We start from the raw sequence: 17,487 nt of genomic DNA, 5'->3' as shown, positions 1-17,487 counted from the left end.
TTATTGTTGTGATTCTACAGCAAGGGAATAATAGAATTTAATCAGAACATCAAACGATTTATAACACACCATTTACATATGTTGGGCTCCTGTGAGTTTTACTCGCACACAGACATCAAGAATCAGCATATGAATCTCAACGTGACATGCTTCAATGGTGCAGTGCATTCTGGGAGCCATGGATAAGTTTCGTATGATGCACTCAGAATGCATTGCACCATGAAGCATGTCACCATTGTTGAGATTCATATGCTGATTCTTGATGTCTGTGTGCGAGTGTATATGATCTCTGCTGGTGTTGAACATCTGACAGCGCTTCGCATTTCACTGGCAGCTGTCGTGTCTGTGATTCGACAGGAAGTTATGTGATATGACATGATATATTCATGGAAAACTGTTTCTAATGTTGCTCAAATCTGGTGTGCATTTGAGGGTAAATTTCAACATGTAATGTAAAAAGGGTTATAGGTTGGCATAAAATTCCATGGTAAATGTCACCCTAGGGGTAACATTTTAGCTTACCACATGTGGAAATGTGTAACTTGAATGAATGATTTGAAGAGTTGTAAGTTGGAGCAAAAAAGAACCTTGCTAAATTGACTTATGCTCCCTTGTTTTTAGGTGCACTGAAGAGTAACGCTTTAACTCAGAATGTGAACCGAAAGGATGTGGAAATGGCACTGGGGAAATGGTTCACAGGCGCACGTGATCGTGGCGGGGAGAGGGCTGCAAGAGCCCTAAGAGAAAAAAGAACATCGACAACACAAACGCCATGACTGTTTTGGATGTATTTTTTGGAGATGTTTTGTTTTCTTTTTTTCAGACATTTTTTAAAAATTTATTTTATTTATTTATTTACCAGTACGTTGTAAAATGTAAATTGTTAAAGATCATGTTTGTTGTTCAATGTATTATATAATGAGTGTATTTTGTATTGTATTTTTGGAGGGTTTTTTTCAGAGATTTTTTTTTTTTATATATTTTTTAGTTTACCGTATGTTGGGACATTGTTTTTTAAAGATAATTTTTGTTGTTCCATTTAATATATTTCTTGCAGTTCAAAGCATCAAGTGTCTTGTATTTATCTTGTACTTACATTCATTCTTAATTTATTCTTAGATTGTTTCCTTAAATAAATGGTTGGGCTTACCTTGCATGAATTGCCCAGTTAGGACCAACATAAGATCCTTACAGAGCCCACTTTAAGCCCATATGGGCATTCACGGTTGAATCCTGGTGCAAGCCCACTTTAAACCCCTTTGGGCAGGTGGGGCCAAAATGGGTCTGTCATGAATTGCCCGGTTAAGACCCACATAAGACCCTTACAGATCCCACTTAAAACCCACCTGGGCATCCATGGCTGGCCCCCAAGTGGATCCCGGGTGCAAACCCACTTTAAACCCCTTTGGGCAGGTGGGGCCCAAATGGGTCTGTCATGAATTGCCCGGTTAAGACCCACATAAGACCCTTACAGATCCCACTTAAAACCCACCTGGGCATCCACGGCTGGCCCCCATGTGGATCCCGGGTGCAAGCCCACTTTAAACCCCTTCAGACTGGTGGGCCCCAAATGGGTCTGAAATGAATTGCCCAGTTAAGACCCACATAAGACCCTTACAGATCCCACTTAAAACCCACCTGGGCATCCACGGTTGGCCCCCATGTGGATCCCGGGTGCAAACCCACTTTAAACCCCTTTGGGCAGGTGGGGCCCAAATGGGTTTGACATGAATTGCCCAGTTAGGACCCACATAAGACTCTTACAGATCCCATTTAAAGCCCATCTGTGTAGCCATGTTGCAAAGCCCACTTTGGACCCCTTTGGGAAGGTGGGGCCCAAATGGATCTGACATGAATTGCCCAATTAAGACCCATGCGGTACCCTTACAGGTCCCACTTTTAGTACTTCTGGGCTTCCACGGCTTGCCCCAATGTGGATCCCGGGTGCAAGCCCATAATGGGGCCCACATTTGCCGCCCATGAAGCCCTCATCTGGGCCCCACATGTCATTGCCGGCTGGGAATATACTATACGACCATTCAAAAGCTTGATGTAAATAATATAAATGTAACAAATAAATAACTGTAGGCTAACAAATGTAAAAAAATGCTGTTCTTCCAATTTATTCCCCCTAAAAAACCTAAAAAATATTCTCAGCTCTTTTCAACATTAATAATAATAATAATAACGATAATAATAACAACAATAAATGTTTTTTTTTGTAGAAAATAAGATTGTTAAAATGATTTCTGAAGGATTGTGTGACTGGAGTATTGATGCCAAAAAATTTGTTTGAAAGTCAGCTTTGATTGTTCCTGATAAACTGTTTAACTGCTCCCCCAAGTGGATATTAAAGTATGTTGTGGGATAATTAAATATATTCTAAATAAACTACAAACATAAAATTATATACTTTTATTTTTTTCTCACATTCTTTCTTGTAACTCCTTCCTCTCAGTGGCACAGATGACTGAATGGCTCATTATGCATCTCATTATGCGGCCCTTTGTCTTCTCAGGTGTAAATCACAATGATATTCATGATAGTTGACGCCTACTCGCATATGACTTTTACCAACAAAAAGTGTCTTAGAAAATGTAAATCAATATATTGTTTTCTGTAAGTGAGTAAACAAGATGATTTTCACATAATTTAGACAGAAAAATTCTAAGCTACAAGCTACAGTTCTCAAAAATCCCGGGAACCAATGTTCTCTATGTGTTTTTTTGCCTTTTTCAAGTGTTTTAACATTTTTAGTTTTTCACTAACCACGCATAATATTTTTTTTCTCAAAAACACAATCATGTACATACATGCATTTTACATATTATTATAAACCAGTTTGTGCTGATTACAGTGAGATTAGAATTTACCCATTCAGATATTGATAAGAAACTGAAAAAAGCACAAATGTCAGGGCATGACAAAACTTCTCCAGGCCCCAAAAATACCCTTAGACTCCAGAGGGTTAAGCAGACCACCTTCTGCCCTGTTGTGTGTCACATTGCTGCCTGACCTACTTGCAACCTAGCAAGCCGAGATTGTAAGCTAGCACTGGAAGTGGGTAAAACAGCAGTCCCACTGAGGAGAAATTAGGCTGCCATGTCTCATCCTATTTAATGGGTTTTTTCAGTGCTGGGCCTGGGGACCGACAGCACTGCACAATTCGGAGGTCTGTCTTATTCTACTCACTCTGTGAGCACGCTTTCCTAATGAGCTGACCATCAGAATCAGGTGTGCCAAACAAGGGAGGTGCACTGATACCCTGGAGCAGAAAGGAACACCGCTCCAGTACAGATTCAGAAGAAGAGATGGACTGTAGTGATAGCAAGGTGACTCCGCCAAAAGCAGACAGACCTTCGCCCAAACAGGGACTTGAACCCTAGACCCTCAGATTAAAAGTCTGATGCTCTACCGACTGAGCTATCCTGGCTCTTGTGGATCACTGGCTTCTCACCTTTTATAAAGCAGCAGTTTTACAACAAGCTGCCCAGAAGAGACGCAGGTGTCACAAGGATGAAAGCCAAAGCAGTTATGGCACAGAGAGCGAAGGACCATAGAAGGCACAATTACCGTCACAGAAAGCTAAAGCAATACTGCAAATCCCTCCCGTAGATGGCAGAGTTCGAACCTGCACAGGGAGACCCCAATGGATTTCAAGTCCATCGCCTTAACCTCTCGGCCACGACTATGCCTAATGTTAGAAAGCAAGCCCCCTTGTCTGGTGGCGCCCTGCACAGGCGAAGCTTCAGAAACAAAATCACGCAGAAAGATGAGGTGGTAAAAAAAATTTCAACCTTGCCGTATACTCAACGGCAAAGGGTTGCCGTGACCCGGATTCGAACCAGGGTTGCTGGGGCCACATCGCAGAGTACTAACCACTATACGATCACGGCGTGCCACTGGCTCACCTAAGACAAACCCTGGAGCCCGCATACAAGAAGCAGCAGCGGCGTGTTTGTTTATCGAAGAGGGACTGGACATTTCGTAAATAAGTGTGAGGACTGTGAAAAAAGCATGGATGCTTTGCCTCATGGCCTTCAGCATACAGCGTAGTCGGCAGGATTCAAACCTGCGCAGGGAGACCCCAATGGATTTCTAGTCCATCGCCTTAACCACTCGGCCACGACTACGGGAGTAGACCAATTTCTGCTCAGTTTGTGTCCAACACTGCTGCCTGACCTACTTGCAACCAAACCAGCTCAGTCAGCAAGCAGAGATTGCAAGCTAGCCCTGCAAGCGGGTAAAACAGCGGTCCCACTGAGGAGAAATCAGCCTGCCATGTCTCATCCTATGTAATGGGGTTTTTCAGTACTGACCCCGGGGACCGACAGCACTGCACAATTGGGAAGTCTGTCTTATTCTACTCACTCTGTGAGCACTCTTTCCTAAAGGGCTGACCATCAGAATCATGTGTGCCGATCAAGGGAGATGTACTGACCCCCTGGAGAAGGAAGGAACATCGCTCTAATACAGAGTCAGCAGAAGAGATGGACCCGTAGTGATAGCAAGCTGAGGCCTCCAAAAAGTAGACTGACCTTTGCCCAAACAGGGACTTGAATTAAGCAGACCACCTTCTGCCCTGTTGTGTGTCACATTGCTGCCTGACCTACTTGCAACCTAGCAAGCCGAGATTGTAAGCTAGCCCTGGAAGTGGGTAAAACAGCAGTCCCACTGAGGAGAAATCAGGCTGCCATGTCTCATCCTATGTAATGGGGTTTTTCAGTGCTGGGCCTGGGGACCGACAGCACTGCACAATTCGGAGGTCTGTCTTATTCTACTCACTCTGTGAGCACGCTTTCCTAACGAGCTGACCATCAGAATCAGGTGTGCCAAACAAGGGAGGTGCACTGATACCCTGGAGCAGGAAGGAACACCGCTCCAGTACAGATTCAGAAGAAGAGATGGACCGTAGTGATAGCAAGGTGACTCCGCCAAAAGCAGAAAGACCTTCACCCGAACAGGGACTTGAACCCTGGACCCTCAGATTAAAAGTCTGATGCTCTACCGACTGAGCTATCCAGGCTCTTGTGGAGCACTGGCTTCTCACCTTTATAAAGCAGCAGTTTTACAACAAGCTGCCCAGAAGAGACGCAGGTGTCACGAGGATGAAAGCTAGAAGCAGTTATGGCACAGAGAGCGAAGGACCATAGATGGCACAATTACCATCACAGAAAGCTAAAGCAATACTGCAAATCCTTCCGGAAATGGGAAGAGTTCGAACCTGCGCAGGGAGACCCCAATGGATTTCAAGTCCATCGTCTTAACCTCTCGGCCACGACTACGCCTAATGTTAGAAAGCCAGCCCCCTTGTCTGATGGCGCCCTGCACAGGCCAAGCTTCAGAAACAAAATCACGCAGAACGATGAGGTGGTAAAAAATGTTCAACCTTCCCGTATACTCAACGGCAGAGGGTTGCCGTGACCCGGATTCAAACCGGGGTTGCTGCGGCCACAACGCAGAGTACTAACCACTATACGATCACGGCGTGCCACTGGCTCACCCAAGACAACCCCTGGAGCCCGGATAGAAGAAGCAGCAGTGGCGTGTTTGTCCATCGAAGAGGGACTGGACATTTTGCAAATAAGTGCGAGGACCGTGAAAGATGCATGGATGCTTTGCCTCATGGCCTTCAGCAAACAGCGTAGACAGCAGGATTCGAACCTGCGCGGGGAGACCCCAATGGATTTCAAGTCTATCACCTTAACCACTCAGCCACGACTACGGGAGTAGACCAATTACTGCTCAGTTTGTGTCCAACACTGTTGCCTGACCTACTTGCAACCAACCCAGCTCAGTCAGCAAGCGGAGATTGCAAGCTAGCCCTGCAAGCGGATAAAACACAGTCCCACTGAGGAGAAATCAGGCTGTCTCATCCTATGTAATGAGGTTTTTCAGTACTGGCCCTGGGGACCGACAGCACTGCACAATTGGGAAGTCTGTCTTATTCTACTCACTCTGTGAGCACTCTTTCCTAAAGGGCTGACCATCAGAATCAGGTTTGCCGAACAAGGGAGATGCACTGATCCCCGGGAGCAGAAAGGAACATCGCTCTAGTACAGAGTCAGCAGAAGAGATGGACCGTAGTGATAGCAAGCTGAGGCCTACAAAAAGAAGACTGACCTACGCCCAAACAGGGACTTGAATTAAGCAGACCACCTTCTCCCATGTTGTGTGTAACACTGCTGCCTGACCTACTTGCAACCTAGCAAGCCGAGATTGTAAGCTACCCCTGGAAGCGGCTAAAACAGCAGTCCCACTGAGGAGAAATCAGGCTGCCATGTCTCATCCTATGTAATGGGGTTTTTCAGTACTGGCCCTGGGAACCGACAGCACTGCACAAATGGGAGGTCTGTCTTATTCTACTCACTCCGTGAGCACTCTTTCCTAAAGGGCTGACCATCAGAATCATGTGTGCCGAACAAGGGAGATGTACTGACCCCCTGGAGAAGGAAGGAACATCGCTCTAATACTGAGTCAGCAGAAGAGATGGACCCGTAGTGATAGCAAGCTGAGGCCTCCAAAAAGTAGACTGACCTTCGCCCAAACAGGGACTTGAATTAAGCAGACCACCTTCTGCCCTGTTGTGTGTCACATTGCTGCCTGACCTACTTACAACCTAGCAAGCCGAGATTGTAAGCTAGCCCTGGAAGCGGGTAAAACAGCAGTCCCACTGAGGAGAAATCAGGCTGCCATGTCTCATCCTATATAATGGGGTTTTTCAGTGCTGGGCCTGGGGACCGACATCACTGAACAATTCGGAGGTCTGTCTTATTCTACTCACTCTGTGAGCGCGCTTTCCTAACGAGCTGACCATCAGAATCAGGTGTGCCAAACAAGGGAGGTGCACTGATACCCTGGAGCAGGAAGGAACACCGCTCCAGTACAGATTCAGAAGAAGAGATGGACCGTAGTGATAGCAAGGTGACTCCGGCAAAAGCAGACAGACCTTCACCCTAACAGGGACTTGAACCCTGGACCCTCAAATTAAAAGTCTGATTCTCTACCGACTGAGCTATCCAGGCTCTTGTGGAGCACTGGCTTCTCACCTTTATAAAGCAGCAGTTTTACAACAAGCTGCCCAGAAGAGATGCAGGTGTCACAAGGATGAAAGCTAGAAGCAGTTATGGCACAGAGAGCGAAGGACCATAGAAGGCACAATTACCGTCACAGAAAGCTAAAGCAATACTGCAAATCCCTCCCGTAGTCGGCAGAGTTCGGACCTGCGCAGGGAGACCCCAATGGATTTCAAGTCAATCGCCTTAACCTTTTTTTTTTTTTTTTTTATTTATTGAAGAAATTAATCAATTCAAACATACATATCAATTATTCACATACAAAAGTACATAAGATTCTTTCTTTGACATAAAAAATTCCTAAAATCTTGAATTGACAGACATCTTACTTACAATTTAAAGAAAGAAGTCATTAAATAGTTTAATCTTTTAAAAATGAAAATTCAATTCCCAGCTCTTTGAAGACCATTAATACCTCCTGAGTAAAAATATTATAAAAAACATTAATCGTTTCCTCCAATTTAAAATAATAAAAAAGACATCCAACATATTTTTCAACTTTTCTCCTAAACACATTCCATACATCAATTAAAGCATTGTCCTTTTTCACCACCACTCTTCTTTCCCATATCACACTTTTCATCAGCATCACAAGTAAATTAATCAGCTTCTCATGTTTATATTTCTCATTAATGCCCAACATTAACACCTTTTCCCACTCAAAGTTTCCATTTCCCTCTCCTCTCAAAATTAAAAACATGCTTTTACATCTCTCATTAAAATCTTTCAGCTTAAAAACCACATCTCTAAAAAAACAATAAAACATTTTCACAGTACATTCTTTAAAAGCACACAATTTTCCCCCCATATTTGCATACACATCTTTTCCTTGATTTTCTTCTTCCATATTTTCAATTCTCTTTATCCATTCTTTAGGTATAGCATTCTTAATTAAATCATATTTGTTTGTAATCTCTTGTCTGCTATAATCCTCCTTTGCATCCTCCATCACATCCACAATGTATTGCACTGGTAAAAACCCCTCTTTGAATTCATATAAAACATCTCTGACTTTCATGATTCCAACATCCCACCATTTCTTAAAAAAAACCTGCTTCCCTTGATTTAAAATGCAGTTGTTTAAGAATAAAGGCTGATTTAAAATGTTCTCTCTACCTTGTGGCTTAAAATGCACATTATCTAAAAATTTTCCCCATGCTCTCATCAGTTCTTTATAAAATTCTGGCAGCCCCTCCGTCATCCAATTTGTTGTTTTCATCCATAAAATGTTTTCCCCCAGATTAAAATGACTACACTTGTTTAAAAAATGCCCCATTGTTCTTTTCCATGCTGCTTTATTTTCTTCGTCTAGATATTTGCTTATGATTTTCACCCTTAAACTGTTCTTTCTTTGCTCCACGTCCATTAGCCCTAGCCCCCCCTTCCCCACTGCTCCTATTAAAGGGTTATATGCAATTCTCGGTGGCTTTCCTTCCCATAAAAAATCTAAAAAACATTTTTTCAGCCTTTTTTCTGTCCACAACGGCATTGAAGCCACATATAAAATATGCCATAACTTAGAAACCATTAAAACATTCAAAATTAAAACCCTCCCCTTCAAAGTTAAGGACATTAATCTCCGAAAATTCAACCTTCTCTCGATCCCTCCTAACATCTCATCCCACATAATTCCTTCTGCTTTGGTTTCATCCCTCCCCATTAAAACACCTAAAATCTTTATTTCATTCATTTCCTTAAAATTAAAGTGCGCCGTTAAAACCTCACTTCCCCCGAATCTCATGTATACTGTTTTATCCTCGTTCACTTTAGCCCCTGATCCCCTGCAAAATGTTTGTACTATTTTCATTGCTTCCCTTACACTCAACAGATCTTGCAGCAATAGCGTAGTATCATCAGCGTATTGAAATATTTTATTCTCTCCTCCCTCTATGCCTATTCCTTTTATTCTCCCTTCCTGTTCTACCATTAACCCAGAGTTCGAACCTGCGCAGGGAGACCCCAATGGATTTCAAGTCCATCGCCTTAACCTCTCGGCCACGACTACGCCTAATGGTAGGTAGTACACATAATGGGTTCGTGGAAAAAACCCCATTCATTTAAATTGCCATATACCGCATAATGGTTCGAAGGGATTGTACTGTCAATTTGGATCCATTTTCTTCTTTAGAAAACTGGCCAACGGGACGAGTCGGCTTACCCACCTTTTCCGTAGGGAATCCGCAGTAAACCAAGTATTGACACCTCTAGGGGGTGATGTTGACCACCGGGAGAGCCCCCCCACCCCCACCCCCACCTCCCACGAACCCTATAAAGGTCCTTTTGCCATCGTTCTGCTGGCCGTTGGGGGTATTCGCTCCCAGGACCCTATTATTTGGCCTTTCTCCTATTAAACGAATGGCCGGGGCAGTTCTAGGGTGGGCTTCGCATCCCAGCGGGCCGCGTTTTGTCCACCCGCCATATGGGCCCGCTTAGCGGACCCCCGTGACCACGAACCCTATAAAGGTCCTTTTGCCATCGTTCTGCTGGCCATTGGGGGTATTCGCTCCCAGGACCCTATTATTTGGCCTTTCTCCCATTAAACGAATGGCCGGGGCTGTTCTAGGGTGGGCTTCGCATCCCAGCGAGCTGCGTTTTGTCCACCCGCCATATGGGTCCGCTGTGCAGACCCCCGTGACAACGAACCCATTATTTGTCCATTTAACCATTATCATCGCGGATCGGACCCTCCAGCCGCGAGGACCCCCGACCCGGACCCCCGGTCCCACGGAACCACTATTTGTCCACTTTTCCACTATTTTTACGGAACGTTCCCAAAAGGGTCCCAGAGGTGGGGGGTGGGCGTCCCCGCCCAGCGGGCGCTCACCGGCGCCCCCTCTGGCCATTTCGGGGTCGCCGACGCAAGTCGCTCCGATCGGCCCGCGGTCTCGGTGAGGTCACTGGGGGGGCCCCACGGAACCCGCTGTGAAATTTGGGACCCCTGGGACGTTTCTAAAAAAATCCCACCTGCCATTTATTCCCATGCTTTCGGCCTAGCGGATTCTTGGACACGACTCCCAAGGGTCCGATCGGGCCGAATTTTGGATATGTGTCTCGAGGGCATCCCCTCGACCAGGCACAGAAGTCTGGTGGCCCTACGACCTTCTTTAGGGGTCAAACGGTCACAGAAGGGACCCCACGTCCACAAAAGCGGTACGCGTTTTGATGGGAGGTGGGACGTCCACAGTTCGGAGACGATAGGTTGTAGGGCCCCCAGATTTGAGATTCTGGCTTCTCAGGGGCCCCTCAACAAGGGCTCCGAAACACGTAGTCGTAGGACCCATGGAAAAAAAGGGCATCGCGCTAGGTCCTCACGCTTTTGACAGCACGTTCTAGGGGCCCTCAGGAGCAACCGATCCAAATTTCGGGCCCCTAGGACATTTCAAAAAAATCCCTCCTGCCATTTACTTGAATTTGTTCGGCCTAGCGGTTTCGTGGACACGGCTCGCCGGGGTCCGATCGGGCCGAATTTTGGATATGTGTCTCATGGGGGCCACCTCGACCGGGCATAGAAGTCTGGTGACCCTACGACCTTATTTAGGGGTCAAAGGGTCAAAAAAGGGAGCGCTTGTCCACCAAACCGGTACGCGTTTACATTGGAGATGGGACATCCGCCCTTCGGAGACGATGGGTCGTAGGTCCCCAAGATTCGAGATTCTCGCATCTCAGAGGCCCTTCTCCCATGTCCCCAAAGTACGAAGCTGTAGGACCTTGAAAAAATAATTCCCATCCGGCACCCTGAAATCTCTCAAAAGGCTCTGATCATGTAAGAGTCAGAGAGGGCTGAGGGAGAGATTTTGTGCAGGAGGCTCCGAATTATCCCCTCGCCTTAAGGCCCCGCTCTTTCGGCAGCTCAATCGGGGCGGCCCCTGGACCCAACCATCCGAATTTCGGGCCCCTGGGTCTTTTCTAAAAAAGTCCCCCCTGCCATATATTTGAATGGGGTTCAAATAAATTGCGGGTGGACATGCACCACATGTGGTTTTCTATGCATAATTCTACAGTATTATGGGACAAAACTTACAAAAATGGGTTCCTCGGAGCTTGCAGATGGAGTACAGCAGATGAGACTTCAACCACGAAATCGCTAAAATTGATCCGTCCACGGAACCATTAGGAAGGGCGTGCTGAATAAATGGCAAATGGGAGGTTTTTTTAAAAAAAATGTCCATTTACAATTTATTCAGCGGGACCTCCGTAGTGCTCTGGTGGACATAATTTTTTATGCATATTTTACATTATTATTGGATAAAACTTACAAGAATGGATTCCTCTGGGTGTCCTGAGTACAGTAAAGGTCTTTTCATTAACAATAACACACATTTGAAATAAAAAAAGTTAAATACAGTTGCTATTTAATGAAAAGTGAGATACGCACCACATGTGGTGCACATGTGTGCCAAAATTCAACGCTCATTTTTATGCAAATTCTACAGTATTATGGGTTAAAACTTACAAAAATTGATTCCTCTGAGTGCCCTGAGTACAGTACAACTGTTTTCTCTCGGCCTCATAAAAAAAATTTTCTTCCGACTTCCACCCCCCTTGAGCTGCCTTCTCTAGCCGGGGAGGGTGCACCCTGGCCGGCATGGATGAGTAGGTGCGAGGGGGGTGGATGGTACTATTTTTCTGCTAATATCTCCGCAAAGCGGTGGACCCCGGGGCTGAAATTCAGGGGATCCCTAGAGGGTCGAGGGGCCTACCGTATGCGACCACCCTCTAGTTCCTGGGTGGTCCGGTTCCTGAGTTATCCCGGTTCAAATCCCACATTTTGGGGGGCCGTAACTTCGACCCCCGGGGTCATAGGGACATGGGGCAGGTGTCATCGGATAGAGGGCCACCTGTTCTGACCTTGACCCGATTTTGGTGCAGTTTGGCCCCGTTTTGCGGAGTTACAGCTTGGCAAAGTCTGTGACATTTTGGTTAACCAAAATCCAACATTTTTTATATGCATATTTCTACAGTATAATGGGATAAAACTTACAAAAATGGATTCCTCTGAGTGCCCTGGGTACAGTACAAGTGTTTTCTGTAGGCCTCATAAAAAATTTTTTCTTCCGACTTCCACCCCCTTCGAGCTGCCTTCTCTAGCCGGGGAGGGTGCACCCTGGCCGGCATGGATGAGTGGGTGCGAGGGGGGTGGATGGTACTATTTTTTTGCTAATATCTCCGCGATGCGTTGGACCCCGCGGCTGAAATTCGGGAGATCCCGCGAGGGTCGTGGACACGACGTGGACACGACTCCGAAGGGTCCGATCGGGCCGAATTTTGGATATGTGTCTCGAGGGGATCCCCTCGACCGGGCACTGAAGTCTGGTGGCCCTACCACCTTCTTTAGGGGTCAAACGGTCACAGAAGGGACCCCACGTCCACAAAAGCGTTACGCGTTTTGATGGGAGGTGGGACGTCCACAGTTCGGAGACGATAGGCCGTAGGGCCCCCAGATTTTAGATTCTGGCATCTCAGGGGCCCCTCACCCAGGGCCCCGAAGCACATAGTCGTAGGACTAAAGGGAAAAAAGTGCATCGCACTAGGGCCCCGCGCTTTTGACTGCACGATCCAGGGGCCCCAAAGAGCCACCGTTCCGAATTTCGGGCCCCTGGGACTTTTCTAAAAAAATCCCACCTGCCATTTATTTGAATGTGTTCAGCATAGCGGGTTCGTGGACACTGATTGCAAGGGCTCTTGGGCCCCGGGCCTTCATAAGCTTACTGGGGGAAGCCCCAGGAGCCACCGTTCCAAGTTTTGGGCCCCAGGGATGTCTCAGAAAAAAATGTCCGAACGAGGCTCTTTTCTAACGCTAATGGTCAAATGGACAAATATTGGGTCCGTGGGACCCGGGGGTGGGGTCCGCAAATGTTCCGCATGTGATCTGTGGTCATTCCGTGAACATAATGGTCAAATGGACAAATAGTGGGTTCGTGGGACCCAGGGTGGGGGTCCACAAGTGGTCCGCAGATGATCCGCAGTCATTGTGTGAACATAATGGTCAAATGGACAAATATTGGGTTCTTGGGACCCAGGGTGGGGACGCAAGTGGTCCGCAGATGATCCGCAGTCATTGTGTGAACATAATGGTCAAATGGACAAATAGTGGGTTCGTGGGACCCAGGGTGGGGGTCCGCAAGTGGTCCGCAGATGATCCGCAGTCATTGTGTGAATATAATGGTCAAATGGACAAATAGTGGGTTTGTGGGACCCAGGGTGGGGGTCCGCAAGTGGTCCGCAGATGATCCGCAGTCATTGTGTAAATATAATGGTCAAATGGACAAATACTAGGTTCGTGGGACCCAGGGTGGGGGTCCGCAAGGGGTCCGCAGATGATCCGCAGTCATTGTGTGAATATAATTGTCAAATGGACAAATAATGGGTTCGTGGGACCCGGGTTGGGGGTCCGACGGGGGGTCCGCACCGGTTCTGTGGTCATTCTGTAACTTTAAAGGTCAAATGGACAAATATTGGTTTCGTGGGCAAAAAAATCGTCCATCCCCCATTCGGGTAAATGCCACTGTTTTAAACCTGAGGTGTACTGCTCCGTGCGCCACCCTGTGGAGAAGTGCTGAATGGCATTTAGGGGCTTCAAATTTGGGTAAGCTTCCGCGAGGCCCCTCGGGGGTCCAGATCCTCTCGCACCGGTCAGGGGTCTCCCATGGGCCAGCGCAGTCGGCAGACATCGACACCGCGTCCGGCAAAAAATTTTTGGGGTCAGCGCGCAGGTCCCCTTAACCCACGTACACGAGCCCTCAAACTTATACCTGAATGGATGCTCCAAAAAAAAAAGGGCTGACCATAAGAATCAGGTGTGCCGAACAAGCCAACCAATTTCTGCTCAGTTTGTGTCCAACACTGCTGCCTGACCTACTTGCAACCAACCCAGCTCAGTCAGCAAGCGGAGATTGCAAGCTAGCCCTGCAAGCGGGTAAAACAGCGATCCCACTGGGGACTGACAGCACTGCACAATTGGGAAGTCTGTCTTATTCTTCTCACTCTTTGAGCGCTCTTTCCTAAAGGGCTGACCATCAGAATCAGGTGTGCCGATTAAGGGAGGTGCACTGATACCCTGGAGCAGGAAGGAACACCGCTCCAGTACAGATTCAGAAGAAGAGATGGACCGTAGTGATAGCAGGGTGACTCCGCCAAAAGCAGACAGACCTTCGCCCAAACAGGGACTTGAACCCTGGACCCTCAGATTAAAAGTCTGATGCTCTACCGACTGAGCTATCCGGGCTCTTGTGGAGCACTGGCTTCTCACCTTTTATAAAGCAGCAGTTTTACAACAAGCTGCCCAGAAGAGACGCAGGTGTCACGAGGATGAAAGCTAGAAGCAGTTATGGCACAGAGAGCGAAGGACCATAGATGGCACAATTACGTCACAGAAAGCTAAAGCAATACTGCAAAGCCCTCCCGTAGTCGGCAGGGTTCGAACCTGCGCGGGGAGACCCCAATGGATTTCAAGTCCATCGCCTTAACCTCTCGGCCACGACTACGCCTAATCTTAGAAAGCAAGCCCCCTTGTCTGGTGGCGCCCTGCACAGGCCAAGCTTCAGAAACAAAATCACGCAGAAAGATGAGGTGGTAAAAAAATTTTCAACCTTCCCGTATACTCAACGGCAAAGGGTTGCCGTGACCCTGATTCGAACCGGGGTTGCTGCGGCCACAACGCAAAGTATTAACCACTATACGATCACGCCGTGCCACTGGCTCACCCAAGAGAACCCCTGGAGCCCGGATACAAGAAGCAGCAGCGGCATGTTTGTCAATCGAAGAGGGACTGGACATTTCGCAAATAAGTGCGAGGACCATGAAAAATGCATGGATGCTTTGCCTCATGGCCTTCAGCAAACAGTTTAGTCGGCAGGATTTGAACTTGCGAGGGGAGACCCCAATGGATTTTTAGTCCATCGCCTTAACCACTCGGCCACGACTACGGGAGTAGACCAATTTCTGCTCAGTTTGTGTCTAACACTGCTGCCTGACCTAATTGCAACCAACCCAGCTCAGTCAGCAAGCGGAGATTGCAAGATAGCCCTGCAAGCGGGTAAAACAGCGATCCCACTGAGGAGAAATAAGCCTGCCATGTCTCATCCTATGTAATGGGGTTTTTCAGTACTGACCCTGGGGACCGACAGCACTGCACAATTGGGAAGTCTGTCTTATTCTACTCACTCTGTGAGCACTCTTTCCTAAAGGGCTGACCATCAGAATCAGGTGTGCCCAACAAGGGAGATGCACTGATCCCCGGTAGCAGGAAGGAACATCGCTCTAGTACAGAGTCAGCAGATGAGATGGACCATAGTGATAGCAAGCTGAGGCCTACAAAAAGAAGACTGACCTTCGCCCAAACAGGGACTTGAATTAAGCATACCACCTTCTGCCCTGTTGTGTGTCACATTGCTGCCTGACCTACTTGCAACCTAGCAAGCCGAGATTGTAAGCTAGCCCTGGAAGCGGGTAAAACAGCAGTCCCACTGAGGAGAAATCAGGCTGCCATTTCTCATCCTATGTAATGGGGTTTTTCAGTGCTGGGCCTGGGGACCGACAGCACTGCACAATTCAGCGGTCTGTCTTATTCTACTCACTCTGTGAGCGCGCTTTCCTAACGAGCTGACCATCAGAATCAGGTGTGCCAAACAAGGGAGGTGCACTGATACCCTGGAGCAGGAAGGAACACCGCTCCGGTACAGATTCAGAAGAAGAGATGGACCGTAGTGATAGCAAGGTGACTCCGCCAAAAGCAGACAGACCTTCACCCTAACAGGGTGGACCCTCAAATTAAAAGTCTGATGCTCTACCGACTGAGCTATCCAGGCTCTTGTGGAGCACTGGCTTCTCACCTTTTATAAAGCAGCAGTTTTACAACAAGCTGCCCAGAAGAGACGCAGGTGTCACGAGGATGAAAGCTAGAAGCAGTTATGGCACAGAGAGCGAAGGACCATAGATGGCACAATTACCGTCACAGAAAGCTAAAGCAATACTGCAAATCCTTCCGGAAATGGGAAGAGTTCGAACCTGCGCAGGGAGACCCCAATGGATTTCAAGTCCATCGTCTTAACCTCTCGGCCACGACTACGCCTAATGTTAGAAAGCAATCCCCCTTGTCTGATGGCGCCCTGCACAGGCCAAGCTTCAGAAACAAAATCACGCAGAAAGATGAGGTGGTAAAAAATGTTCAACCTTCCCGTATACTCAACGGCAGAGGGTTGCCGTTACCAGGATTCGAACCGGGGTTGCTGCAGCCACAACGCAGAGTACTAACCACTATACGATCACGGCGTGCCACTGGCTCACCCAAGACAATCCCTGGAGTCCGGATAGAAGAAGCAACAGCGGCGTGTTTGTCCATCGAAGAGGGACTGGACATTTCACAAATAAGTGCGAGGACCGTGAAAAATGCATGGATGCCTTGCCTCATGGCCTTCAGCAAACAGTGTAGTCGGCAGGATTCGAATCTGCGCGGGGAGACCCCAATGGATTTCTAATCCATCGCCTTAACCACTCGGCCACGACTACGGCAGTAGACCAATTTTTGCTCAGTTTGTGTCCAACACTGCTGCCTGACCTACTTGCAACCAAACCAGCTCAGTCAGCAAGCGGAGATTGCAAGCTAGCCCTGCAAGAGGGTAAAACAGCGGTCCCACTGAGGAGAAATCAGCCTGCCATGTCTCATCCTATGTAATGGGGTTTTTCAGTACAGACACCGGGGACCGACAGCACTGCACAATTGGGAAGTCTGTCTTATTCTACTCACTCTGTGAGCACTCTTTTCTAAAGGGCTGACCATCAGAATCAGGTGTGCCAAACAAGGGAGGTGCACTGATACCCTGGAGCAGGAAGGAACACCGCTCCAGTACAGATTCAGAAGAAGAGATGGACTGTAGTGATAGCAAGGTGACTCCGCCAAAAGCAGACAGAACTTCGCCCGAACAGGGACTTGAACCCCGGACGATCAGATTAAAAGTCTGATGCTCTACTGACTGAGCTATCCGGGCTCTTGTGGAGCACTGGCTTCTCACCTTTTATAAAGCAGGAGTTTTACAACAAGCTGCCCAGAAGAGACGCAGGTGTCACGAGGATGAAAGCTAGAAGCAGTAATGGCACAGAGAGCGAAGGACCATAGAAAGCACAATTATCGTCACAGAAAGCTAAAGCAATACTGCAAAGCCCTCCCGTAGTCAGCAGGGTTCGAACCTGTGCGGGGAGACACCAATGGATTTCAAGTCCATCGCCTTAACCTCTCGGCCACGGCTACGCCAAATGTTAGAAAGCAAGCCCCCTTGTCTGATGGCGCCCTGCACAGGCCAAGCTTCAGAAAAAAAATCACGCAGAAAGATGAAGTGGTAAAAAATTTTCAACCTTCCCGTATACTCAACGGCAAAGGGTTGCCGTGACTCGGATTAGAACCGGGGTTGCTGCT

The 17,487-nt window shown here is 47.5% G+C and overlaps 7 non-coding genes across 7 annotated transcripts; all 7 read right to left on the bottom strand.

The window, feature by feature from the left end:
• Positions 1 to 4,051: 4,051 nt before the first annotated feature.
• Positions 4,052 to 4,133, bottom strand: trnas-aga (transfer RNA serine (anticodon AGA)). The gene has a single exon. It is a non-coding gene; the product is annotated as a tRNA-Ser (tRNA).
• Positions 4,134 to 4,953: 820 nt separating this feature from the next.
• trnak-uuu (transfer RNA lysine (anticodon UUU)) lies at positions 4,954 to 5,026 on the bottom strand. Its single transcript has one exon. It is a non-coding gene; the product is annotated as a tRNA-Lys (tRNA).
• Positions 5,027 to 5,416: 390 nt separating this feature from the next.
• Positions 5,417 to 5,488, bottom strand: trnah-gug (transfer RNA histidin (anticodon GUG)). The gene has a single exon. It is a non-coding gene; the product is annotated as a tRNA-His (tRNA).
• An 8,740-nt stretch (positions 5,489 to 14,228) lies between these two features.
• Positions 14,229 to 14,301, bottom strand: trnak-uuu (transfer RNA lysine (anticodon UUU)). The gene has a single exon. It is a non-coding gene; the product is annotated as a tRNA-Lys (tRNA).
• A 177-nt stretch (positions 14,302 to 14,478) lies between these two features.
• trnas-uga (transfer RNA serine (anticodon UGA)) lies at positions 14,479 to 14,560 on the bottom strand. Its single transcript has one exon. It is a non-coding gene; the product is annotated as a tRNA-Ser (tRNA).
• A 359-nt stretch (positions 14,561 to 14,919) lies between these two features.
• On the bottom strand, positions 14,920 to 15,001 carry trnaf-aaa (transfer RNA phenylalanine (anticodon AAA)). The gene has a single exon. It is a non-coding gene; the product is annotated as a tRNA-Phe (tRNA).
• Positions 15,002 to 16,501: 1,500 nt separating this feature from the next.
• Positions 16,502 to 16,583, bottom strand: trnas-aga (transfer RNA serine (anticodon AGA)). Its single transcript has one exon. It is a non-coding gene; the product is annotated as a tRNA-Ser (tRNA).
• Positions 16,584 to 17,487: the final 904 nt, after the last annotated feature.

The sequence above is a fragment of the Carassius carassius genome, chromosome 18, assembly GCF_963082965.1.
Source record: "Carassius carassius chromosome 18, fCarCar2.1, whole genome shotgun sequence".
Classification (NCBI taxonomy): domain Eukaryota; kingdom Metazoa; phylum Chordata; class Actinopteri; order Cypriniformes; family Cyprinidae; genus Carassius; species Carassius carassius.
This window is presented reverse-complemented; position numbering and strand designations above follow the sequence as displayed.